Genomic DNA, 25,329 nt, shown 5'->3' on the forward strand with positions numbered 1-25,329 from the left:
AATAAGGGAAACAGACCTCACTTAAAACCACAGGAAAAACACAGTTAAACTCAAGAAACACCAAAAGATAAAATTAAAGAAAAATTATTTAAAAACCGCCGGACGGTAAGAAAGTAATGAGAGTAAATAAATTGGTACCTAGAGCTTGAAAAAGACCAAAATTAAGGAATTAAAACACCAAACGCCAGTCGGCAAGAAAGATATAGTCTGCAGGAAGTATTACAAACACCTCAACCTGTTTACTTAGTAACAACCACCAAATCAATTATCAGTGGATTCCATATGGAAAGGATACCATGTTAAAAATTAGAAAATACAACCTTCTTGGTTCACCGTTATTCCATGAGAGATACCAACTCTCTATCCGTTTCACATCAACAAACTGGTACCATTAATACGGTGGGAGTTCCAGTCATGGGATGCTAAGTGCTTTACGTAAAAATTTACCAAGGGAAAGAAAGCCACCACAACAAACGTAGAAGGAAAAGGAAAGAAATCAACTGGGGTGCCCGAGAAACAGTAAATGCGCAACGGGGTGACAAAAATACTGAAACAACATCAGACAGGGTAGTCTCCCAACATAAAAATCATCACCAACATCAATCCATTTCAAAAAACAACATCCATTACCCCGGCAACAAAAGCAATTGTTAAACCATGGGAGAACCAATCCCGAAGGAAGAACCAACAATGGCACCAAAACAATGGAGGCCAGAAGGGCAAAGATCAAACGCAAAACACGATTAAAGCCCCCCCCAAAAAAAATAAGGAAAATAAATTAAAATAAACCAGCATAGCACAAATAATCCCTACTGGATCTCCCACGTATTACTCTACTTTTAACAAACCAAAATAAATTTCAGAGCAGCAGTAACATCTTTACGGAGTGATGATAATAATAATAATAATAATAATGAAAATTTTACACCACTGCTTTTCTTTGGAAATTACCCCAAGTAACACTTAAATTCCATTACAAGAAATGTTATACACTAGGTAACTGAATTAACAAGGACTTTTCAACCCGATACTTGGTTTTGGAAGAGCACAATAATTTTTCCCAACAGTGAAAAGGTCCGCATCATTATAATCGAAACGCACAAGTTGCTAATTAATAAGTTTCCTCCGAAGAAATCACACGAACAGTTTTCCGTTGATGAAAATACTAAAATAACAAGGTTGACTTACGGTTGGTTGGTTCTTCAATCAGTAGAATGATAATTCATGGCTCGGCCATGTGTACTTTACCAAGTTGGAGATCTTCCTTGCAGCTTTTTAAAACAATCACTCACTACGAGGTTACAAATACAGGAAAAAGAAAATATTTTTAGGGTGTGGGGCACATCCCCACATCCTTACGATTTACTATCCACCGTCCATGATGATATCCCAAAGCATCGCCTTGAGTACAGAACGCCAACGACCTTTAGCCATGTTTACCAAGCCGCAACTGCCTGCTCGCTTAGCTTCCCTCTCTCTCGCCCCAGAGAGAGTGACTACATCAAGATGGCTGACACCAAGCGCTGATTGGCCGGAGCAGCTTCAAGAAGAAAGCGACAAATAGTTCTCATCATAGCCGTAGATGGCGGTAACGATCAGAGCTCACATGCGCTCGCTGAGTTAAACATGAAATATTGTGAGAACACCGTTGAAAGCAGAAGAAAATTAGAATACAGTTTTCTACACCGTAATAGGCAAACTCAAAACGTTGGTGGAAAGGAGACAAACGAAACCTCGGTTTCATCTAAGACCATCCGCTGATTCAACCTACCTCCCTCTCGTATGTTTGATAAGCCTCCATGCCCTATATATCTCACTTAATCTTACCTTATTTACCTGAAACCCAAAATATCGAACAACAACACAGAACAAAACAAGACAAACACCCTGTACTCACTCCCTACTACTCTAAGTGTACCAAGAACCCAACACCCTCACACAAGCCTTATACACTATATTGACCCCGAACCCGAAATATCTAACAACAAAACAAAACTTCATACACTACCATTAAACAGAATTTCATCATTGCACTAATGTCCGACTCGCTGGCTGAACGGCCAGCTACTGGCCTTCGGTTCAGAGGGTCCCGGGTTCGATTCCCGGCCGGGTCGGGGATTTTAACCTTAATTGGTTGATTCCAATGGCACGGGGTCTGGGTGTATGTGTTGTCTTCATCATCATTTCATCCTCATCACGACGCGCAGGTCGCCTACGGGAGTCAAATGGAAAGACCTGCACCTGGCGAGCCGAATCCGTCCTGGGATATCCCGGGACTAAAAAAGCCATACGACATTTCATTTCATTGCACTAATAAAAGTGCAGCACCCTCACACGATAACTCCTCCCTGTGTCCAAGTGTCACTTTACACATTAATCACTTCAGTATCCACTTCCTTTATTTGCATTATACATAATTTCATCACTGCACTTAGATACAAAGCTAAATTACCTTACCGTTTCCACTCTTCTATCACCCATCCAATATTTTTATGTTCATTACCAGGCTGCTTTAACAATTCCCGCTGTCCCTCACTCAATATTTTCCCTCTCACACTTTGCGTCTCTTTACATATTAATAACAAATGCAGATCTTCCCTCACTTCACCACGCAGTATACATAGGGTAGTGTACTTTTTCTCGATCCAACTCTCGTTCTTGTACAAACCCAACATCCACCATTATAAACCTCTTCTAGCAGATCTGTGTACACTACACTTATCCTCGTCACTTGGCTTATCCTGTTAAATATACTGAGAGTCGCGCTACTCCCATATTCCTCCATCTGACTTTGCATTTGGAAATCCTTTACCCTCTTTATAATAATTCTCTGAAACCTTCTTCCCCTTTGTCCCAATCCTCGTAGCATATGTACCCTAGACCCTACCTTTCCACATTCATTTTAACCTTCAATAACCAGCTCTCCCCATACATACTTTTAAGCTGCTGCTGATAAGCAGCTTGTAGCAATATGCCCCCTTTTCGTCTCTTTAATCTCATCAAGTAAATCAGTACTCTTTTTACAATTTCCACTTCCATATTGTGCCCTTGCAAAGGCACCAAATGCGGTGATCTTCTTTCTTCCTCTGTGCGCCGGCTGCTCCTGTAAATAATGACATTTAAATGATACTCACCGCTGCATGTAGACTCTTCTTCCTCAGTCGCCGTGCGTCCGAAAATATCCCACGGGTTGATAGGCCACACGTCGATCGGGGAGTGAGGAAATGAAAAGATGGGGTAAACTAGACTATAAATGACGGTACCCAAAGACTGAATTTAAATTTAAATAAATAAGCTTATTTATTGAACAAAGTGCAAAGTGCCAAAATTGAAAATAAACTGGAGAAAAAATAAACAAAGTGAAATGAATTTGAAATTAAAAAAATATAGAAGATCTACCTTACAATAACTCAATTATCTGCCTAATAAAATTGACTGAAGGTCGATCATATTTAAATTATTCCAGATTACGTCGACACTGTCTCCATGACGATGACGTGAATAAATTCAAAAAACTCTGGTCAGAAACATACCACCTCATTTGAAATACTGAATTGTAATACATTGAAAAATGTCTATCAAAATAAACTTACGTAGTTAATTAATTATTAATTGGTTAAGTCATCAAATCAACACTGACTCAGAGGTGTTTATCAAATATTTAACACATGTGACTCAGTTGGGAAACACCCAACTCTAAATAATCATGGACTGCACTAACCATGTGTAACCAATAAGAGAAACAATTTAAAGAAACAACCATGAAAATTGTACTTCGTCTATCACGTAACCATTCCCACATTCTAAACTACTCATGGTTGAAAGACAAGAAAATTATTGAAACATGAACCTGAGTGTTACAATCACTCATTTAATTACTTAAACCTCACTTGCATGACTGTGATAGCCTGGACCTCTTAAAATATTCAAATGATTAGGCCAAGTGCCTCATGTTTACATCTCAAATGAAAGCGATCCTTTTACATTATTAATTTTACTCAATTTGCCGCTGCCTGCATTTTCATTACGAACTCATTATTTGTGGTACCACCACTAGATGGAGGCAGATCCCATCTCATTTACCTAATTCATTTGCGGCACTGATGATACAAGTGGTTTATTAAAGATCGCTTCATTTCCTAATTGAAACGTAGTGGATTTTAAAAGCTTTGTAATTACTGAATGTCTGGTATGAGCATACCACTACTATGGTTTTGACTATGAACTAATCGATGATCTCTTATCCTAACACATGAAATCTTATTTACATAATTAGACCTGTTAATGGAGAAACACTGCTCCAACAACAAAAAAATACTGAAATCAAAAATAGCCTAACTACACCTATCTATTTGCATCAATCAAATACAAATAATTCACGTATGATAAGATCCTAAAATAACACGGTGATAAAAGATACACAAAGAAAGAATAATAATAAAAAAACAAAACTAGATCCCAACATCGCTGCCTGCTGAAAGTTAATAAAAATAAATAAATAAAATGCGCACATATCGGAGTCTAAAGGAAATTTTACCCAGCTACGAGTAGCAAAAATATTGTGAATTTGATGGCAATCTTCTAACCTCAGACAAAAATGTCTGGCTATGACACTATTCAGCCTTTATGGACAATAATTACTGGTATTATATGTCATCCATGATTCTACATGACTGTCAAAATACACATTGATTCGTCGCTCCGCTCACATATTACCTCGTACTATAACTAGCATATATGCCGAGCATCTACTTTCCCTGGAAACTATTTGAAACAATACAGGCTTCTGCCTACAATCATAATCCATGTCGTTACATATTTAACACTCTTGGTTAAATTACTCATCTCTCAATTCTATTTACTCATCATTATTCTCGACGTAGTAACTCATAATACGGCCTCGCTCATATCCGGCGGGCGAAATATCTGTCGTGCACATCTCTATTTCTTACGACACTGTTCATGACATGGTCCAAATATCACATTTCCATTATCAACGCAGATCATCAGGGATATTATTCACTTAGCTCGACATTTAGATCATTCTCTGGTTCACATATTACAAAATATCAGAGCTGACTTATCAATGGCTTCCTGTCACTAACTGTTTACTAAAATGACGAGATTGCCTCTCAAAACACAGCTATAGAAAATGTGTAATCGCAATTACACACAGAAATAAATATTCGCGTGTGCACCAAATCGTCGCAAAAATACACGGTATAAGAGCTACCGGAAACGGTCATCTGAATGATGATTACACAACATAAAACAAGCTGAATGCACTAGTAGAAAAAATAAACACTAAAAATCAACAAGGCGGCATCTACAAAATCATAACTTCAACAGAAATATCGCTCATAACTAACGTTATAATAACATGATTATTTTTATTATTATTATTACTATTATTATTATTATTATTAGCATTATACTCATTTAAATCTCATAAGATAGCATTCTAATCTGTCAAAGTGACTTACTACAAAATGATCCAGACATAATATGCAAACACATCTACGTAAAGAGAGTGCGCAAATAACACTAGCTCACACTTATTATTATTATTATTATTATTATTATTATTATTATTATTATTATTACGTGAATTATTTACAATCCTATCTAACAGTCTAAGCTACATTTGATCATCGATTGGTTCATAGTCCTACATATTTATTTATACATTGTTGTTGCTCATTACCTTGGTGCTGGAGGCAGGTTGGATCACCCTCCGGGCTCTGTCATGATGAATTAGAATTCCATCTTGAAGCTAATGTGGTATTCCGAATTATCACACACGCATACTTGATACATTTTTATAAAGGCGTTACACACGTTCACATTTACATAAACACTCGCATTTTCTAGCACTTCAATGAAGATTATACAATAGCACTGCACAAACACCTGACGTGAAGTCGAAAGTCTGCTCTCCGCTACCTGCCTGGCATCTCCTGTGGCTCACACACCCCTCTCAGTTTGTTTGTTTAAGGCTTACCGGTTGTTCACCTCTTCGGAACATAACAGTGTAGTCAAGGCCACCGCGGCCTTCCATTAATGAAACAAAGTCATTCTCCTCCCTGTAACTGCTTTCACTAATTTCTCCCCCGTAACATCTCGCTTGCCATAACAGTTCATTGAAAGTGATGAAAACAAGCTAAAAGTACTGTTTCCAACGATGTGTGGAGAAATCTTACACTAATCGTCCTCCAAAATAAAAGAATAAAATGGCCTTTCAACAAATATCCAAACTACACGTGGATTAGAAAAATTTTATGCAGTTACGTGTTGCGACATGTTCCATTGTCCCTCTCGGTTGGTTAAGTTCATTTAAGGCAAGTGTTGAAAGGTGTAGCTATTGCCTGATTATCTCTGCATAAATTCAAATAAAATAAAAGTTTGTTAAAGTGTTCATTTCTCCTGAAATAGTACTCTCACAAGTGAATACATGGCTCACTCGGATGCCAACAAGTGTCTCTGATCGCGTTTCTACCAGACTCAGAATTCACAAAGAAATGTTCACACAAGACTGAACTCACTCCGTACAAGACTGAATTTGAAAGCTGAAACACTGCTGACTGAAGATTCACCACGCTGCTCGTTGGTTTTGTAAACAGTTCTCCCCCCACTTCGAAAATAGTTCTGTGGAAGGGATGTGGCGTAGTAATCTAGCACTTGGGACCGATTTATCATACGTCCGTAGGTTAAAGCTTTAAGAAATATGTACAAAATCTTCCTAATTTCGGTCTGACTTACTTGTTATATTGCGCCGTGGGAAACGATCACAGGGTAATCCATACGACGGCGCGCGTCACCGGCGTTATTTTCTTCCTGCGAATCCTCTCTTCCCGCCATGATGGTTCAGTTCCTGGGCAATACCACTCTTCCATGTAAAGTTAAAATTTTCTTAATTAACCACTAATTAATCACGCATTTGCACCGATAAATTTTCAAATATTATTAGGAAGTCAGGACACTGTTTTTTCACAACTACTCCGGGCTCCAAATATCGAAATACTGGCTGTAGATTCCCGCTATGATAAGACATTTAAATTTGCAATTTTGTGATTGGCTGAGAAGTTCGCGCTCTCCGCAGCATGGATGCTTCCATTTTCTGCCAAGGGTTGACGGGTATTATCGTTTTCTCTCTTGAACTTCTAAGTAGGTCAGGCTCAACGCGTGATTTTCCCGTGAGAACCAAGTAGAAAGTTCCCACTCCTCGTCGGCACCATAAACGTTATTGGATGTACCACTTAGGCCAGGTATCTGTTGTTCGTGCCATGAGAAAAGTTTTGCGGATCTCCTTGCCGTCTGACCGGCGCCAGAATGTTGCTTTGTGACTGCCAGCTTTCACAGCCTACTGTTGTATTCCAGTATGTGAATTATTCAACTTTTAATTCATACATTAATTACGCAAATTCGCTTATGGGTGCAATATACTCCCCACAAATTACTGTCGTCCCAGCGTTAGCTGAGCACTCGAGAAGCCGCATCAACGTCTTGCTAAATTTTCTGGTTATTTGATTTAGTGTATCGCTTTCTTTCTCCAAACCTCACAATTCAGCATCAATGTTTTGCACACCATCCTTTGTATGTTATAATGTATTTATTCTCCGAAATCTTGACAACTGAAAGAGCAGCCAACCCATTCCATTTCTTTGATATAATCTTCCCATCCGCCTTTCTTGTTTATAAGAACCCCGAGATATTCCAACTTTTCTGCCTCCTCTATCATTTCTCCCTAAACCACCCATTTCCTCCTTTTCTTTCTCGATCAGCTTTTTCGGCCTACCATCACCTTCGTCTTATTATAGTTAATTTTCAGTGACCGCTTACTCGCATATTCTGAGACCGCATTTAAACTTCTTTGTAAACCCCACCCTGTTAGAGTCATTAATATAACATCGTTAGCAAAATTCAATCCTGGTATCTCTTGATCGCCTAAACCGGGCAAGGTCATTTATCATCCCCCCTCCCCATGTCCTTGCAAAATATCATTTATAAATAATAAAAATAGAATCGGTGATAGGCTTAGTTTGAAACCCAGTTTCAAGCCAATCTTACATTCAATCAGGTAGCCTAAATACCTTCCTCCAATTTAATACATCAGTAAACGTCATCATATATGGCCTCAATCGCACGGCTCATCTAGCCTGAAACCCCAACCCTTCCTAATTTATTTTATACATTTTCAAGCCATACTACATTTAACCCTATCCTCTTCTACCATATGGTGTCGAGATTTCCCACAGAGTTCACCATATTTTGGTATAGGATAATTAGTATTTTTCCGATGTTACATTACATTGTACCATATTCTCGTTAGTTGTTTTTCCTTACAATCGGTTAAGCTTACTCCCTTTAACAATCACCGCTCAGTGTCTGCTAGGTACTTTACACAAGCACATTGATATGGTGGGAGTAATACCTCTTATCTGCTCCATGCAAATGAGATCGTAGTAAGTCGAGTCTATCTCAAGACTAGTTTATCAGGAAGTTGAAATTCATTTCCACAATTCTTTTCTATTTTCATCCTAGCTTGGGAGCGACAATGACGTATATACATACGTACATACATACATTCACTGCATACATACGCATGCCGTGCCACTGCCAAGTGTGCTATTTTGCTTTACGTCGCACCGACACAGATAGGTCTTATGGCGACGATGGGAGAGGAAAGGCCTAGGAAGTGGAAGGAAGCGGCCGTGGCCTTAATTAAGGTACAGCCCCGGCATTTGCCTGTTGTGAAAATGGGAAACCACGGAAAACCATCTTCAGGGCTGCCGACAGTGGGGCTCGAACCCACTATCTCCCGATTACTGGATACGGGCCGCACTTAAGCGACTGCAGCTGTCGAGCTCGGTCCACTGCCAAGTAACACAGTGCTATGGGACTAGAACTATTACAATAGGGTACGGTAGGCAACTGAAAGAAATACACAATGAGATGAACAGGAATGACACTTTTATACCGAGACAGTAAGTTACAATACAATTGCCTGTCTGCATTAGTCCTTGCTTGGAGACATTTCAGATACGCCTTCTTTTCAAGTTTACAAACTGCTCTCACTTTATCATTCCACCAAGACGTTCGCTTTTTTCGCGTCCTTTCACACAGTTGTTACTAGACATTCCCTTTCTGTTTCTACTACAGCATCCCTGCATGCCAATCATTTTAATTGTATATCCTGAACCTGCTTGCTGTCCTCTGTTTGGATGTTTCCGCTAATTATATCCATGTACGTCTGTGTAATTTCCTTGTTCTGGAGATTTTCTATCCTTATCCGTCTACAGACATATGTCACTTTCTCAGTCCTAGGCCTAGAGATTCTTAGTTCATTACATATCAGATAGTGGTCTGTATCCACAAAAATTTCCGGAATACGCTAACATTCCTGACCGATTTTCTGAATCTAAAGTTGGTTATGATATAAACTATTATGGATCTGGTGCCTCTACTGTCCCATGCGTAGTGGTTAATAGCCTTACGCTTGAGGAATTTATTTTTAACTGCTAATCCTATACTAGCACAGAAGTCCAAAAAACGCTTCCCACTTCCATTAACTTCCATATATTCCCCGTATCTTTACCAACTACCCTTTCGTATTCTTCATTTCGATATCCAACTATCGCATTCAAATTGACCATTAGCACTATTCCATCCTTGCTGTTGACACTGACTACAATGCCAATCAATGCTTCGTAAAACTTGACAATTTCATTCTCATCTGCACCCTCACATGGTGAATACACTGAGACAATTCTCGTCCTAATTCCTCCAACGGCCAAATCTACCCACAGCATTCGCTCATTTACGTGCCTAACAGAAACTATGTTGCGTGCAATAGTATACCTGATGAACAGTCCTACCTTATACTCTGTCCTTCCCTTTTTAACACCCGTCAAGTACACTTCACAGTCTCTTATCTCTTCCTTGTTATCTCCATTTACCCGAATATCATTAACACTTAACACATCCAGACGCATCCTCTTTGCTGACTCTGCCAGTTCTACTTTCTTTGCCCATTAGCCCCATTTATATTGTTAGTTACACATCGAATTCCATAGCTGCCTCTGTGGGTCAGTGGTAGAGTGTCGACCTCCGGATCCCAAGATAGCGGGTTCAAACCCGGCAGTGGTAGTCGGATTTTTGAATGGCGGAAGAAAGTTTATTCGACACTCCATGTCGTACGATGTCGGCATGTAAAGTATCTCTGGTGTTTATCCGACAAAATTCATTAAATCTCAGCCATAGGTGCCCAAGAGATTTCGGTTTACTTTGTCATCTAGTGGGCCTAGTGTAAAATGGAATGTCGAAATTCACAAGCAGACAGCCAGATGGCGTCAAATTGAAATGACTGCACACGGTAGCTGAGGCCATACGATTATTATAATAACCGAATTCCATTTAGTTCGCCAAGTTGTTTTCAAGGAGTACTTCGCCTGTCAAATGGAAGTGGGACTCCGTTACTCCGATAGGTCCGAGGCTTGCTTAAAACGTTCTCAGCGTGCTCGATGAAAAATTCTGTGAAGCAGGATGCTACCCTTACTTACACACAGTCCAAGTGAGGATCTCTCTTCTAACGGGTTAGGGACCATCGGGGGATTATATAGTCCTACCCGCCTGAGGACAAGGAGGGCCGTAATTCATAATATGTCCGAGATGCCCGAATTCGTGTCGCTTCCGTGATGAGTGTCGTGAGAATGCCCTATTTTTGTGCTAGATGGTGGTGAGAATCTGATTAAGGTAGCTATTTGTCAAATTATTTGATTTTTCAATTTTTTGTCTCTTTGAAGCAATAATATCTTTGGTTCTAATTGAGATACGGAGTTCGTTTTGCCCTAAGAACACTCAGTGGATCAAGTTCTTTCATTGCTGCTCTTAACTATTCAAATTGGTTTATTCTGAGGAAAGTTATGAGTGCACATTCAATTTGACGTTTCATTTCTTCAACATTTTTGCTCATTGTATTCTCGTTCTAATTGAGGTACGCAGTTCGTTTTGGTCTAAAAAAAATCAAAGGATAAAGCGCTTTACTTTGAGGGAATAACTACTTAAATTGGTAGATTCTGAGAAAAGTTATGAGTACATTTGTCTCCATGACGAAGATCTTTGAAGGACTTTTTAACAGTTCGGCGCGTAGTGTTGTTCCAAGGAACGTTTAATTCAATTTCTTTGCGTGACGTATTTTCAAATGTTTTGTTGACATAATATTACATTATATTACCACAGCAGATCATATGGCTTACTTCATTAACTCGAAATTTTGCAAATACATCCGTGAGGATAGTAACGAACAACACCGTACTTTGTATATTGCGGGCGGAGCCAGCGGGAAACTGCTAGTACTCGCGATCGGAACTGCGAGCTATCTGCATTTACTTTACTGTACCTTGATTCAATCTCGCTATCTACAGCCCACTACCATCCTGGGGAAATACACATCCTAAGTTCTTAAAATGATCTACCTGTTACAAATTTGTATTGCCTTGAGGAGCTGCGTCGAAAACGCTTCACAGTGTGTAAAACACCACAGCTGTACACATATGCGTACGCACTATGAAACATATAGTACGACCAAGCAAGTTGGCCATGCGGTTGGGGACGCGCAGCTGTGAGCTTGCATTTGGGAGATAGTGGGCTCGAACCCCACTGTCGGCAGCCCCGAAGATGGTATTCTGTGGTTTCCCATTTTCAAATGTTCGGGCTGTACTACCATAATTAAGACCACTACCACTTCCTTCCCAAACCTAAACCTTCTCTATCCCATCGTTGCCATAAGACCCACCTGCGTCGGTGCGACGTAAAGCAAGTTATATTTAAAACAACAGAGTCGGCAATGGAGGAGAATTAGTGTGCTGGGAAAGGAGCTGGTGCGAGCAAGACGACTGTTTTGGCGATAGAGGTGAAGGTGCGCACGCACTGCTGAGGGGCACAGGCCGCAGCGCTCATCTTGTCAGTTAGCTGTAAGTCCACCCGCTCTCGATCCGGGTAGGGTCAAGGGATTATTCAGTAAATTATGGTTATATTTGTAGGAGAATAATTCTTTTCAGCATTACAACTAAATAAACCAAGGCTGCGAGCAGACATTAATGACAATTTGAGAAGTTTAGGCTTGTCTGTTACACGTTCATTTGCGCCTGATTTTAAGACGGTTATTTACACACAAAAACAATCAATTTGTTTTTGTGTGCTAAATGGCAAAATGATCTTTATTTTCTGTAATACACAAAAAATGCCTGTTAGGAGTTTTCTGTGTCAAACATTTTAAAATTACAACCACCATAATTTTGACATGAAATTGTTTGTTGTTCTTTCGTAGCCCCTCCCGTCCCGTGACACAAAATTTGATTGATAATTGAAAAGCTTAATACTTTAAGAACAATAATTTTGGTTTTCTCGTAATTTCTACTGAAAAATTAATGACACCTCTCCTCTAAAGTTGTGATGGGCGAGGAGAGTTCCCCGCCGCGCGAAGACACGGGGGAGCAAAAACGAATGGGGATGGAGGGGGAACTGTGCTTGCCGGTGATTCAGAATCTCACACTGTATGGACCTCTGTACAATATGTGGAATTCTGGACGTCGCTGGTCTAGATGATCTGCCGATGAAGGCTTTCATGTAGTGAACATTGAACTGTGTTGAAAGAAATCCAAGTACTGACGTTTTCTGCGGAACAACTAAAAGAACTTAATGCTTCGCAAACACTGTCTCTGCTTTGTCTACCTACGTCATTAAAGATATCTACTAACTACATCGGTAAGAACTGTAGAGCATAAAATGTTCTATAAATAATTCCAGAGGACCCTCGTAACTATCTTTAAAGGGATATACTGACGCTACGTGTGTAAATAGTATCGAGTATAAAATGTTCTACGAAAAAATCTACGAGACCACCTGTGTATAGAGGTCCTCAGCCTAATAGCTAAATGCTACCATATCTTCACACATCTGAACCAAATTAGTTTGGAAATCTCTGTCTTAAAACAATGATAGGGGCAGGATCATTATTTCCATGTTCGCGCAGACGGTGAAAGGTGCTAATATTAATAAACTGTGAATAATACTATTCCAAATTCTATATTTTCCTAAATATAATAATTCATCATTGAGGGACAAATAAACAAACATAAACAGCTGTGCGTATTTACCTTTTGTCAGCACTGGAAGTATTATCTCCGAGAAAGTTTCATCTAACTTCTGAAATAAAGGTTTTCTCCAGGTTTATTCAAATCTATTTCTCTGCATTAGCTAGTTCTGGTACACGTTTCTGTTCCACTTAGTGATTCTTTTACATAAATAAATGGACACAATGACCTGCATTCGCAAAACCCGGCCTACGCAAGTCGCGGTTAAAAGAAATATTTTGTTAAATCGAGAAATCTTTGGAACTGAAAAACTTGTAACGATAATCATGTATTCGTAGTCATCATATATATATATATTCTACGTATTGGTAAGGTGGTATTTCATATCCTGAATTGTCATATATACCGATGAGCCATTCGATTATGACCATCCTGACCCAGGAACATTTAGCGTGCCTGGATCGGGGAGAGTAACACGTAACATGCTAGTAGTATGGTATACAGAGTGTATCCGCGGTGATGTTACAAACTTTCGGGGACGACAGAGGACGGCAATGGAATCAGTTTGAGATGAGGAACCGTAGTTCGGAAACGTTCGAGTCAAAAGTTATTAATAATCCAAGTTGTCATTATGCGTACAATTTCAAAGTTCGATATTGCATGTTGTTGCACTACGCTGCTTAGAACACCCCTCTAATGCTTCCACGCTACTGCTACAACATAATGTCGCGCCATGTGGAAAGACTTGAGTATAAGCTACCTGCCGTGACTGAAGAGGATCTCTTGGCAAGAATTCTCGCTGCCTGCGACGATGCCATGCCTGCATTGACGCAGGAGGACGCCATTTCGAACATTTGTTTTAAAGGTAACAGCTTGTGAAACTTTTACAGGTAAACTGATTTAAATGAGTAGAATTTTGCGTTTGACTCGATCGTTTCCGGAATATGGTTCCTTTTCTCAAACTTTGCCGTCCCCCATCATCCCTTTAACATCATCACGGATACAACTTGTATACGACGTCTTCAAGCTTGCTGTTACCAGTGTCTCAGGCGTCAGAATGGGAACAGTGGCCGATCCCTACGTGTTTGGTATTGGTGCAAATTGCGTTGAAACGTCGCCTTGGTACCAGCATCTCTGGAATAGCTCGGCTTGTGGGCTGATCTCATGCCGCTGTTGTGAGCACGTATCCAAAGTGGTGCAACGATGGGCAAGCAACGACGCGTCGTCAAGCTTGGTGTCGACAGCAGTTCATTGATGCCAGAGGTCAACGGAGGCTGTCGCGTATTGTTCAGAGCGAACACAGGATCATATTTCGAGAAATGCCAATAGGTACAATGATGATGATCTGGGGAATGTTCTCCAGAACAAGGTTCACCGAATACTACTGCTCATGGGAATGCGGAGTCCCCTACCCAGTCGTATTCCAATGCTGACTACAGTCCACAGAAAGCAGCGCATGACATGGCCGGAAAATCACCGCCACTGGAACGTGAATGATTGAAAAAAGGTTGCTCGGTCCGATGAATCCAGATTCCTGGTTCATCGCATCGACGGTCGAGCGTATGTACACGGATTTCCATCGGAGGCTATGGCACATATTACACTGTCGTGCGGAGACAGGCTGCTGGAGATGTTAAGTTCTAGACATTTCTTCATTGCACTAGGGCTCATCATTCAGGTACACCATTCCCTAGCAGTTGTCCACCGCTCTTGGAAACCAGGTGCATTCGTTCATGTCAACAGTGTTCTCTGATGGTGACGGCCACTTCCAACAGGGCAATGCGCCAAGCCATACTGCCAAGATTGTGAAAGACTGGCTCTAGGAACATAACAGTAAATTTGTTTAATGCAGCGGCCATTAATTAGCCCCGATATGAGCCCCATTGATCATTTGTGGTTTGAATTGGAGAAGCGGGATCGTGCAACATTACGAAATCACAACAAAGTACGTCAACTGGAGGATCAGCTGCTGCGCTTGTTGTACCAGATAACCCAGAATCCCTTCCACCACATCGTTGAATCTATGCTTCCCCGAGTAGCCACTGTTCCGCGAGCAAAAGGAGGTCCTACATACTATTAGGTAGGCGATCATAATGTAATGGCTCATCGGTGTATGATCATTCTATTCTTCCTATGAAGTTAAGATACAGACAAGTGCTTTTGTATCATAATGTGTTATACAGATGACACACCTTGATCGTCATTTATTTGTAACTAGCTGATGTACCCATGCTTCTCTACGGGATTCTCAGAAAGACTGTATTTGTGATTTTCCTACCTGAAGTCGTCAGTAGGAAAGTAGCGATTAAAAGCAATATTATCATATAAAATACTCGATCAAATGAAAAACCGCACATTTTCTTACTATTAACGAACAGTACTACGGTGCCAATCTAACAGTCCAAAGTTCCAGTACTGGAATGACCAGACCGCAGACAGCCGTGAATACTCCTCTGCCATATTCCGTTAAATATGCACACTGCTCATTCCAATCAGTGCCTCAGAGTAGCGATTGAATGGCTGTAATACTATGATGAACCAGTTTGTTATGTACCAGTAGTATCAGAAAATTTATGAAACAGAGGAATGGCATGCTAAAGAAGGGAGTTATCAAACTCCTCAGCTACTTCCCGCCAATATTCAGACAGGCTGTTATTTTCAGTACGACCGGGCGAGTTGGCCGTGCGGTTAGGGGCGCGCAGCTGTTAGCTTGCATCCAGGAGGTAGTGGCTTCGAACCCCACTGTCGACAACCCTGAAGATGTTTTTCCGTGGTCTCCCATATTCACACCAGGCAAATGCTGGGGCTGTACCGTAATTAAGGCCAGAGCCGCTTCCTTCCCACTCCTAGCCCTTTCCTATCCCATCGTCGCCATGAGTCCTATCTATGTCGGCGCGACGTAAAGCAAATTTTAAAAAACCCTCGGTATACAGCAGTAATCCCATCTATCGGAAATGAGCGGCAACAGATACCCAAAGCACATCACAACAAACAATGGTCAATGTAATGTTATTGTTGATCAATGTTATGAGCTTTCTGTGTTGTAGGCCTTCACATTCAGTTTTCTTTAGACTCCGCAATATTAGGGCGTCTTATAAATTATAGCGTAGACTGTAGTTCCTTATTCCTCGACTTGACATACCGATTTTCATTAAATTCTGTTTAACCATTTTCTCGTGGTGGCGCTGATATGGACTTAGCAACAAAACACCAAATTTATGAATATCTCCGTTAACATAGCCGGTACAGTAAAAATGTTTAAGACATAAATGATCGGTAATTTAATAATATATAATTTAGTTGTGTACATTTTGTCAATAGAACCCCTAATAACACAAATATTTGATAATTCTATTTTAGTCCTTCCCCTAAACTACCATTTCTCTCAGCGTAAATAAAATGATTTATGGCTTAGATTGTAGCGACTTATTTCCCGACTTTGCATGCTGATTTTCATTAATATAGGAGGAATAATAACATAAATGTTTGAGAATAAAATTTTAGGTCTTCCCTAAACTACCATTTTTCTCTCGGTTAATAAGATTGTTTATGACCTACATTATAGCTACTTATTCTCTGACTTAACATACCGATTTTCATTAAGATAGGACCACTACTAACATAAATATTTGAGAATTACATTTTAGCCCTTCCCCTAAACTACCATTTTTCTCACGGTGGAAAACATTATTTATAGCCTATATTGTAGCGACTTATTTCCGTACTTTATATACCTATTTTCATTAAATTATCTTCAACCGTTTTCTCGTGATGCGTGTACATATATACAGACAGACAGACATTACGGAAAATTAAAAACTGCCTTTCCTTGTTTCTACAGATACGACCGATACAGAAATACCATCTTTTGTAAATTTTGAGCAATGTACAGACAACACTCTTATTATATATAGATTAGCTGACGAACCCGTGCTTCGCTACGGAATTCTAAAACGTATTCAGAATTCTAGGTTAAGTAGTGTACACGTTGTGAGTAAGATTGTATTAAATTGCATAGCTCTGAACATTACCCCAGAAACGCGACGGGGAATTCACCCTACGTCTTTTCTCATGTGGAGACCGTGTTAGGGAATTTTAAGTGTAATGGCAGACCCTATTGCCTACTGTTAGTCACCATCAAGCTGGAGAGTTTCCATTATGATGGTAGGCCCACTTGCGTACTGCCAGTCAGGATCGAGTTTGGCAGTTTTCACCATAATGGCAGACATCAACTTTCCACCTGCCGTCTTTTACATCTTCAGAAACACTGTCTTTGTGGTTTACCAAACTGAAGCCAACGTAGTTCATTACAATGACATATGTAGGAATGTAACGTTTAAAAGCAATGCTATCATATGAAATACTCGATCAAATGAAAAAACGCGCATTTTCTCACCTTTAACGAATAGTACTACGCTTCTGATCTAAAAGTCCTAAGTTCCCGAGCTGGAATTACCAGGCCGCAGACATCTTCTGCCATTATTCCTGTAAGTGTGCACACTGATGATTCCAATCCGTGCCTCAGAGTAAGGATCGAACAGTTGGAATACTGTGATGAACCTGTGTGTTCCATACCAGTAATATCTGAAAATTTGTGAACAAATGGAATGGCATGCTAAAGAAGAAAGTTATCTAACTTCCCAGCTACTTTCAGACAATATTCAGGCAGACTTTTATACTCCGTACGCAGCAGTACCTCCACTGTCGGAGGTGAGTGGCATCAGGAGACATATCTATATAAGCAAAATCGTAACGACCGTGTGTAATAATGACTATCTGCATATTTGTTAACTTTAGTTTCCTGAAATTTTACTCCCCTCTCCCAAAATTAAGATTGAAGCACAATCTGCCAGACGAGGTAGAAAATTTAAATTTGGCAAAATTATATGTCTTAGACTGTAATGGACGGAAAGCTTCCAAGATCCATAAATATTTCATTTTTTTACCCCCGAAAAATATCGGAATATTGAGGCAATTTTAATCTCGGTGCAGACCTTCGTTTCGAGGTATTTCGCGGCTAAACGTTAAGTTGTATCACAAAACGGTTGGCACAATCTCAGTTCAATTTGGAGTGATCTACAACTTTGGTCCTATGACGTTTCGTCGTATCTTTATTCCTTCTGTGTTAGATTTGTCTCTATTCCTCAACTATACCTACATTTTGCTCTTTGTACACGTATAATTCGTAGTTCGAATCACTTATACCTGTATCGATACGTGAGCCAAATTCTATGTTTGTAGCTGTCACATTAGTACCCAAAAGTAATCTACTGTGAGAAAACCTCACCCAAATTTCACCCATTTCAACGTCTCTAGCTCAATAACACCCATAAATAGATGATACAGGAGAAAATATCTTAAGATTAGCCATTTAGACCACTAAATGAGGCGTCTTATGGTACAATCCGTTTTTCGATATGATGTATCGTTTTGCAGCCGTTAATCTGTAAATGAAGGTTTGAAATATTGTTATCATGCATACACTTCGTATGCCGATCCATACATATTCATTGAAGTCGATTTATAACAATGTAGAATGGGTTTGTTTGCCATTATAATTAATCTTTTACATCGGTAGTGACTCGCAGCAGGAGGGCGTCTGCTATTGTAATCATTATTCTCCACATCGACTTTGACAGTAAGAATGGGATCCTTCTCAAACTCCTTTGTAACTAGCATTAGTAAGGAGGGACCACAATTGTAATTAACAATTCCTTTCTCGATTTGACTGGCAGAAGTCAAGAGAGCATGCAATTTTGTTCAAAACTCCCTTAACCGATTGTTTCTGGGAGTAGGCAGGTGTGCCCGCCATTGTAAACAATTTTACCCATCTAAAATGTGACTGGCATTAGGCATAGTGGCCGTGCTATTATAATGGAAACTCACCAACTCGGTGTGACCGTCATTATAAGAAAAGGGGCCTATCATTGTAGTGATAACAGCACAAATCTGACTGGCAGTAGGAAAGGTGCCTGCATTATAGTAAAACTCCTCAACTCTAATCTGTCTGGAAGTAGGAAATTGTGCCTGCTATTGTAACGAAAACTCCCGAAATCGATTGTGAGTGCGCAGTAGGTGATAGAGTCTCCCATTATAATGAAAACGTACCACTCGTTTGTGAATGGCAGTAGGCAAGTGACCCTGCCGTTATCATCACAACTCCGCAACTCGCGCTTTACATTGGAAAGAAAGTATGGGAACCTCCCCCTGCTGTTTCTGGATAACGCTAAGAGACATGCAATTTAAAAAGATCTTATTCACTGCATGTGCAGTAATTTACTTCGATATCCGTATACAATGTAGAATACCGTAGCGAAGCACGGGCACATCTGCTAGTTTTATATATAGATTGCTTCACAGCTGAAAGGCGAACGGAAGGAACTGAGGGAGCTTGTAGTTTTACGTAACTGTTGATCTCGTTACCTTAGCCACAAGACTTAGTTTTACAAAGAATTTAAACTACGGAAATATGACTTTTCAATTCAGAACTCCGTAGGTATTGTCTGCGATTTGGTCAGAAGCCAGTGACGACGCCATTAATCAATCAATCAATCAATCAATCAATCAATCAATCAATCAATCAATCAATCAATCAATCAATCAATCAATCAATCAATCAATCAATCAATCAATCAATCAATCAATCAATCAATCAATCAATCAATCAATCAATCAATCAATCACCATTGATCTGCATTTTGGGCAGTTGCCCAAGAGGCAGATTGCTTTTGTATCATATATTAATATGACAGTGAGGTTTGAACTCACTATCTCCCAAATGAAAAATCATTTATTTATATTTTTAAGATAATTACACTGTTCTTTTTATTTAGGAAATATATCTATCATATAATGCCTCAGGTTTCTCGTGAGGTCTGAAGAATATTTAGTTTAAAATAAGTGAATACCTAATAGTACTACCTTTGCTAGTCAAAGTAAATCTAATATATTATTAACTTCTCTACGAACTGAACAGTCATGAGGCAACGAATCCCTAAAGTTACAGCTTCAAGGAACTGTGGTGGAAGTGGAAGGCAGACACAAATCCCTTCTTCCCGCAGCGGTAATCCCGTACCTCCAAAGAGGTTTCCATTTGAGTGTTAAGAGCTTACTCCTCAACAAGAGGGCTTATCTCAACAGTATGTATTGTTAATAGGTCTTGATTTCCTCATTGAAGAATAACGAGTACGCCATTTCTAATTAGAATTTAAGACGATCCTACTAAATGAGTCAAAATACGAAGTGGAGTAGAACAGAATATTGGAAAGGCTGGCTTGGAGTAACGGCGGTAGGCGAGAAGACCTTCAGTTTGTCCTGCTGGCAACGCATGAAGGATTGTAACATCCACTTAGTTCCCAGATATTATTATCACTGACACTTCATAACATCAAAAGAGAGGTTTCATGTAACGATAGTGGTTATTGATTCAGCAGGCAAAGCAATGAAGACCAACCCTTCTTAACTATTAGAAAAAAAGGAAGTTGTGACAGTTTGGGAATTAGAGGTGTGGTTAATGAAAATGAAAAACCTTGAAATGTCCCAGATATCGCTAAAGTAATTTTGTTAGGGAAGGGTATGAGCTAGGCACAAAGGGCTTGAAACAATAGCAGACGCTGCACAACTTCTCTGTTTGCCAATATATGTACACACCTTTAAAATTACTCGATACCTGACGGAATGTGTTTTGTTATTGTTATTATTATTACTGCTGTATGGAGTGAATTTGTTAAGTAGTAAGGCTTGTATAGGTGTAAGCTTGCATTTAGGATACAATAGGTTCGAATCCTACTGTCGACAACCCTAAAGAATCTCCGTTGTTTCTTATTTTAACAACATGTATATCTTGGGCCTGTACCTTAAATTGATGACTGCAACTTCTCATTTTTAGCCCCTTTTTATTCCATCGTTGCCGAAAACCTAACTGTGAAAGACCGTTCTAAGTTTATTTACTAAAACGGAAGAGATAACCCTTCCGGGTCAAAATCCCGGTATTGTGATGGCTGTGAAGTTCTATAAATGTTGAAGGGATTTTAGACCATAACTTTTATTATTATTATTATTATTATTATTATTATTATTATTATTATTATTATTATTATCGAAACATATGACAAGTTCCTTTCTCTAAGCCTCTGTTCATGCGTGTATATATATTTTACGTACCGGTACTTTAAATGAAAAAGCGTGGGAGACTAACTGGAACAAATAACCTAATACATTAAAGCAGTTCTTTCGTTTTTTTGAAATTGTAAATTTGTAAGTTAATTACAGTTTACTTAATACGATCGTATTTTCATGTTATATACTGAGTGAATTGTGCAGAAACTAAAGTAGCATATGGAGGGATAGAAGTGCTGTACAATATGTTTCGATAAGGAACGTATTAGGACTAAACAGTGTATCAGGGAATATCAGTTCGAATAACTTGTAAACGTCATTCAGTGTCCAGTGTATAACTACTCTTCGTGCAAAAACGACTATCAATTCAGTGATTGTCAATTCTTAATTGCTCAGGAATGAAGTATTTTGTAAAAATAAATCAAATAAATTGGCCATTATGTCATTATTATTTCCAGACTTGCCTTGATGCAAGGTTTCATCCTTGACTATACTGTATGATCCTATTGACACCTTGTTCTATAAGACCTCTCTGTGGGCTACTTCACTTCCAGTACAATCTTTTGAATCACCCTGTATAAACTTGTATTAATACCGAAACTTTCTCATATGTTAAAAGGAGTTATCTAATAGCTCTTTCCAACATATATTAAAAGATTTGGGAATTACTAATCTATGTTAATGTGTTGTGTTTAAATTTTAGCTATGTGGTGCGAAGCTCCTGGCTTCTTTTCACAAAGCCACTCTTTACACGCACCATCGTCTACAAGCTCGGTCTCGATATACATTTATTTTTCAGACTGATCAAGAGCTGAAGGCACAGCAGGCTACGGCTCTCGGATTAATCCCACTCTGGAGTGTAGAACCTACAAGTTCTGATGTTTGTCGGCTGGAATATTACGTCTATAGTCGACTGTATTCAGCACGAGACAGATCCAGATAGAAAATTAAAACGAAAAAAGTTATTTGACGGATCAAAAGAAATAATTCCCATTGCCTTTCACTCCCGGCAACGAGCTTGGAACATGAACTTGGCCCGCTTACGATGTAATCGTGTATAAATCTACGCTTTTTTCGTACAATACATGATAACATTATTCGACGTAGGCCAAACTTAAGAAATATGATGACGACACTACTTATTATTATTATTATTATTATTATTATTATTATTATTATTATTATTATTATTATTATTATTATTATTATTATTATTATTATTATGTTAAAATCAAGGTCACAGGTATACTTAAAACACATCTTAAATTAATTTTACTACAATTTATATATGGATATTATGTCAATATGGCAGACATAGCATTGCATTAACCTGACATGATAATAAAGAGAGTTCTGTAAATTCGTGCATTTTATTAAAAGAAGTTTATTGACTGTTAACTAGGTATTCAAAATCTTAATGATTTCACTATGTAAGTCGGCATTAACAAACAATGATACAAACTACATCTTAACATTCCTATTAGTACTTCGGTAAATGCTCAGGCTTCAGTAATACACCTAAGTTATCTATGAGACTGTAAGGAATAGATGTTAACATTTTTTGTAAGAAGCATGGGTATTTTGTTGACGAATTTTCAAAATTTCATTGTTTATTTATTGCTGAAAAGTCCAATTATGATTCGAGTGAACTTATATTCGTAGATTATCTTCTCCAAATTCCTTGAAGACTTTCTGTATAACGTTATCTATGAATTTTAACTCTATTGAGTATATTCCTTGACTTCATCTGGTTCAAATATTCTGATCTACATATTTGTTATATGCCTCCACTTTTATTCGTAAAATGTGTTATACATGTGTGGGATCACTTGTGTGAGAAAGAGTCGCCAACAAACAATTTCACGTTATCTGCTACCAGATTGGTATGGCAATCGAAGCAGATGAAAGGAAATATGAGAAATTTTAGTGTAAAATGAAACAACCGATGGATGTGAAGCATAGTTGACTAAGGCGCTCGTTTTTGTGCTAAAGGTTGTCGATCAACACCGAACGTTGTCGGTTGATATTTGTATAAGGGGGACATATCGGATATAGGTTGAAGAAGTTCATTTCATAGAACATTATAGTATTTCACGCCTGTTTTGTTGTTACATTATATGATTTGTGTTTGAAAATTAAGTTCTCAGGAGAGAACCATAATTCAATTTCATCAATTGCGAATACCAAAATATTCAAGCCATTTAGGCCTTTTCAGTCGTGAACTTAGCAGCGTTTTGCCCCATCGTGGCAGCCGGCTGGTCACTTGGATTGCTACATCTTTCAATGACGCTGGGACCAGTGTCATTAACAACACGGTTGCCAATTCCTATTAGTAGAATTATTATTCAGGAGGCAAAAATTACCCGATTTTCACCCAACATACCCTTTTTCAAATAAGAAACTAGAATTACTTTCCTAATTCAAAATGAGTGTCGATTCAAGCATCAGTAACCACAAATAGGCAACAGCCGCAATGTGCACCATTTAAAATACGACAAACATAACTTTAAAACAATTTTATACAGAAGATCGGATTTGAAAATGTAAATAGCCTATATATTATTAGACGTATTGCTCAAAATTAACAAATCCGTTATTTTTCTACAACGATCCATGCCAGTACAGTATCAGGTTTAATTTACTTCTGTAAGACCTTTCGGAGTTATTGAAAGCACTGAAGACACGTTCAACAGACTACAAATCCTTCGTGTGCGACAATGCATAGCGTACATTACCATCCGCATCCCCACAAAAACAGATGTCACACATTTGCGTACTTAAGTGTGTGCATAGCTTCAAAATATTGTGAATTATATTCTATTTCTTCGATTCCCCGAAAAATACTTGTTTTTCATATTGCCCTGCAGATACCATAGCTCATAGAATTACCCCAAAATCGGGCAATTACCCGCCAATTGGCAACCCTGGTTCAGGCACCACCGAAAGCTTCCTTAGTAGGAAATTGCAGTGACGGAGAATTAGGAGGAGCTATCTCCAGTTGTATAAATGCCTGCATTTGACGTTTATGTAAAACTTAAATTCCCAAAAGGGCTCTATATTTTCACCGATTGCGAACACTAACGTATTCAAGATCTTTAGGCCTTTTCAATCTTGAAATTACCGGCAGCCAACGTCTGAGAAAGGTGTAGCAATCTAACTGAGGACTGCCACACCGACGAGAAGTTTGTTAATTTCACGACTGAAAAAGCCTTAAGAGTTTGAATACTTACATTGAATTTGTAATGCTATTGAGAGAAAAATTGAGTAGGCCAAGGTGATGATGGTTAGACTCACAAGGGGAGCCGTAGGGTCATTTGGTTCTTCTACGTTGTTTTTAAGTATAATGTAGGATGTTTCCTTAGTAGAAAATTATCTTTAAGGTGCCGTAAATTATTAGCAAATTACTTCATGTAACGGAATTGCAAAACTTTACAATAACTTCTATATTACTGTGCATACTGTGTCTGAGACGTGTATCATTTTGGATTTTCTCAAACCCTTCTCCGAAAACAGTCATAAAGAAGAATCATCGACGAACTGTACATCGCACCGATTTCCTTTTATCTTATCCCACTTATGTCTATAGTTAATCGAGTTATTCCGGTTCCTAGTGCATTGTGACTACGATTCCTAGGCCGGATGCATGTAATTTTCAGGTGAAATTTTCACTCATAATATGCACCGCGTTTCGAAGTAACTAACGTCACTTCCGCAGACACGTTAAAGAAGAGGACATCATTTACACTGCGTGATATGAAAAGTTAAACACCCAGAAGAAGTGGTTGAAAGTGACTGAAACTGCATATGCTGAAAGACCATGTGCATTTACTGAACTGATTAAAATATGGGATGAAAGAGCCAAGGCCGTTGGCAGTTACAGGTGGAATGTTGGCGCCAGGTCAGTAGGGTGACACACCACCACTGCCCGCAATGAATGTCCTTATGCGGTTCAGAATTATGTCAGACAGCCTTTGGATCCTCTCCTGAGGCAAGTTCGTCCACAGTTGTTGCAGCTGTTCTTCCAGATCCCTGGGATGGTGTCCCCTTCCAATGTCATCCCACACGTGTTCAATGATGGAGAGATCTGAAGATCTTGCTGGCCACGGGAGGACCTCAA

The sequence above is a fragment of the Anabrus simplex genome, chromosome 1, assembly GCF_040414725.1.
Source record: "Anabrus simplex isolate iqAnaSimp1 chromosome 1, ASM4041472v1, whole genome shotgun sequence".
Taxonomy (NCBI): Eukaryota; Metazoa; Arthropoda; class Insecta; order Orthoptera; family Tettigoniidae; genus Anabrus; species Anabrus simplex.